Source organism: Amblyomma americanum, chromosome 1 (assembly GCF_052857255.1).
Source record: "Amblyomma americanum isolate KBUSLIRL-KWMA chromosome 1, ASM5285725v1, whole genome shotgun sequence".
Classification (NCBI taxonomy): Eukaryota; Metazoa; Arthropoda; class Arachnida; order Ixodida; family Ixodidae; genus Amblyomma; species Amblyomma americanum.
Window position 1 is genome coordinate 130,454,289 of NC_135497.1, and position 4,140 is coordinate 130,458,428.

A 4,140-nucleotide genomic window follows, 5' to 3' on the forward strand; every position below is an offset into this window, starting at 1 on the left:
CCCTTGTATTTTGACGTCCGTCTCGCTTCAGCAATGCTAGAGGAACGGCGAAATGTGTCTGTAATGCAGCAGAGCATCGCAGTGGTCATGTAATGCACATTTTAGGGGAACCGATGGGCGTCGTCTCTGTACAGTGACACAGAAAATGTGCTCATGACCGTGTACAGTTCTCTGCAGAGTTTCTGCAGGAATTGAGTTCGACTTCCACTTCCGGTTGGCTACCTACCGTTTTTTTTTTTCAAATGGGTGCAAGGCTATCCCTCGGCCTGGTGCTCGGCTTTAATTCCAAGGTGGATGGCTTGGGAACAGAGCGTGCGCCTTCAAATCCCCTTAGTCTGAGCTTGAACAGGTTGTAATCAGCAAATATCATTTGACAGACAAGTGCTTGATTCATCTTCAGCTTTCGTGTGTTTTAACCTAAGCGCTGGTTTCAGCGCACTGAATACACCCTGACGCACCATAAGAAAGGTGATTGCACCGCAGAAGAGCTAAGGTGGCATAACTTGATTCTTCCTTTCCATCTTTTCAAGTGATCGCATCCTAAAACGGGGGCATATAAACCGACGAACACCCGCTAAACTCTTTTTGTCAGTTAGAACATAAAGAAATTTCACACCAGCGTATTTAATTTCATCGCTACTTTGCCCTTTATTATAGAAGTTTACTTTTATTGCCTCACGTGCAACAAGGGACACCATGCAGCTTGGTCGGCCAATAGCCGCTTTTAACCGAAATTACCTGGCGCTAACAATGGTTGCTCAAGGCTGAGTTTTGTTACTTTTTGCAAGGAGTGCAACGCATTTTAAAATTTTCGGGGTGTACAGTCGGGGAAAAAAGTCTGTGGCCCGTCCACAGACTTTTGTCCCCGACTGTACGCCTCCGTAGATGAGCTAACGGGAGCTCTGTCGCGACGAGAGAAGCACAGCGTGCGGAAGCTACAACGGAAGAAAAAAACTCATCGGTCTGGAAAATCGTCACTTCAAAACCGCGCAACACCAACGTATTCGATAAGCGCAGAGAATATATGCAACCATAATGAAGTGCTTTCTAAACACTCGCTCCAATTCCCGTTTACTGAAGTGCGTTTGTATTGCGATTGGGCGGGGAGGCAGCGCTACGTTAAATTTGTTCCCGTGCCAACGCATCCCGTAAACTTTTGATGCCGAATCTACGTTGTCCGATGGCTCAGCGCACTGACCCATAAGCAGCACTGACGCGTGCGATGGCTGCACCCCCTCCCCCTTTCTTTCTTTCCTTTCACACAGGCACGGTGCGAGTAGGTCGGGTTGGGGTTCTTGAGTGGAAGTAAAAGGGCACTGCATGCAGGCGGAAGCGGTTCGGGCAAGTCGTCTGCACTCGTGACTTCGCTTCACACATATTGCGCGAATCCGCGGGTGCTCGGTCCAGCGTTGGTCCACTGCCGATTGCGTCGGCAGCGGAGCCAGCCAGCCGACGAAAGCAGCCTTCCGCAGTCTCCTTCCGGCAGATAGCCTGCAGATGACGCTCCGCCTTAGTGTGTTTCACGGCTCTGTCGCAAGCTCTTTTCTTTGTTTAGTTGCGGCGACGACTCGCAGTCTGGCACAGCGACGAGACCTGGGGCCCTTAACCGTGAAGAACGTTTCCAGATGGCGCTCAGAGCTGCTACCGGAATGGCGCTGCGCCTTCCTATGTAACACGTTCTATTTTCTCTCTTTTATGCTCGCTATTTACTTTTCTTTTGCGTGTGAGTTGACTCTCTTCATTGAGATATTGTGCCATCGCTGTTCGCTGGGCATACAAGAGTTACAATCTGCCTTTAAGCTGTCCATTCATCACCACGGCGAAGCAAGTGGGAACATTCATCACGTCGACGACCAATTGCGTAAATGTGGTGAGAAAAGAAAAAATGAAGCACCAAGGAACTAGCAGTTTTTCTTTAGTTATTTGTCGTCCCTTTAAGGAAAAGAGACACACAAAATGAACTTTCATGTAACCTCTTATGGCATTGTTTCTGTGAAAGCAGCCTAGGAAAGCATTCAGGTGCGAAAACAGGCCCTATTCATTGCTCTTAATGCTGTATTAAAAACTTGCTCCTTGTTTCCGATGGTCCGCGAGGGAGCAAACAGACTGCCCTGTTGCTATTGCGTCCGCAGGGAAAAATTCTGCGACTGGAGCACTCTTCGGTCAAAACCAAAGTGTGTAGTCATGGTTAAAAGATTTACGGGATGGCGGTTCGCGGAAAAAAAAATTCTCTGCGGGTTCAGGCAAAGGAGTCTACTGTAAAGTCTAGAAGTACGAGGGGTCATGCGTATACTCCAGGCTCTGTAAAAATACCAACTGCCTGGCAAGCGAGGCAACACAAAAGTATTTTTTTCCATGAATCTATATTCTGCAAACTTCTGTCCATGGCTGTACATTGCTCATTGCCAAAGACTGGAGGAAAGTAATTCGAGTGCCAATATTCAAGCTCTGAAGAAACCACAGTATGAGCTCTTGGAGTGTGCGCATCGGAGTTGTTCGACGGTCTTCATTGCGGTGCCTTCACCTAGCGAAAAAAAAATTCTGTCTCTGACTCCCTGATTAATATTGCTCCCTGCACATACAGCCTTCAGGATTCGTCCTTTAGGAGGCGATAAAGCTGCCGCTATGCTAAACCTTTGTGGATTCTGCCTGTGAGTAGAATAACTGTTGTAAGCAAGCAGGCACGTAGCCAGGATTTTTTTTCGGGAGGGGCTCAATGTAAATTTTTCTGGCTGGGGGGGGGGGGGGGGGGGGTTGCTGGTAGATGGGTGAGCACTGCCCAGAGAACAGGGAGGGGGGTAGTTCCACCCCCTCCCCCCTTTAACAAGTGGATACGTGCCTGGTTGTGAGTCACCGGTTCCGTTTGGCTAATAGAGGAAGTAGTAGTAGTAAGTGGTTTATTAAAATAATAATAAAAAGGAGGGAAAAGATTGTTGCTAAGCACGGCATCTGCCATCGATACTGAAGCACCTGAGCTGGGGCAGCGGAAATAAAGGATAGCAGGCAGAATGGAGAAATGAAAGAGGTGAGGGGACAGCAAGAGAGGATAGAGGGGAGATAATATACACAAAAACTATTTACACAATAATAAATATGTACGGTTGCGCGCCTGATTAGTTCATGATCAAGCACCCTGAGTGAGGCAGTTACGGCGCCTTTCTTTTCCATACGACCAATCGTTGTTATCCCCGCCACCGCCTTCACTAGCAGCGTCTGAACGAACGTTTTCAGTCTTCCCTTAGTTGCCTTGCACCATGTGCTTAGCTTCACCTCGCTTAGACACCTTGTGCGTAATGGACGACTTGCTCCAAGAACGTCCTTTTGTGAGTCCCAAAATTCAGTGTGCGCCAATGTGCTTCACACTGATGAGCGTTTCTCATGGGGTCTCCACTGAACTTCCTTTTCCGCGGAGTCAACTCATGTGTAAGTTGGGTTAACTAAAAACTGTCTAAAAGGTCTATTTTTTGTACACTTCGCTACTCTTAGTTTGACCACAGCATGACAGTTAAGCGTACGGTGCATGTACCGTCAACACAAGGAAGTCGCAAATTCGAGAATGCAATGGCGCTATAGTTAATTAAAAACTGCAAAAAAACTGATGATTTTCCATTTTATTTCACAGAAATGTATCACAATGAAAACGAAAGCAAAAGTAACATTAATTTGTCAGATATCTGCTACGTGCACTACACTTATGCTTTATTGAGCTCACTTGGGTTATTTGATGATTATGCTTGGGATGCGGACAACACGTGTATTCAAATCAGTGGGACATTTGTTGTGCAGATGGATTGGCGAAAACTTTAATAAGTTAAATGAGCCTTGCATTTCGATATAAATAAGTTCTGAAAAAAAGGCGAGAAATAGAGCGAAAAAAAGCTCATACTCTTCTTTTGTGAGCGGGAGATCTCAACAAATGCTACAGGGGAACTGGTCAAGACGGAGGCAGCGCGCTGCATCCACGGAGAGTGCGATCTCTGCCGCGCTGCACCGCCTGCTCACGATTATCGGCTGCACGCTGGAGTAAGCATTCGTAGCCGAAAAAAAAGATAATGTGCAATGCCACTTAAAATATAAAGGAAAAAGTTACATCTGGAGGCACTGAACACGTTCAGCACTCGTATAGTTTGCACGTTCTCG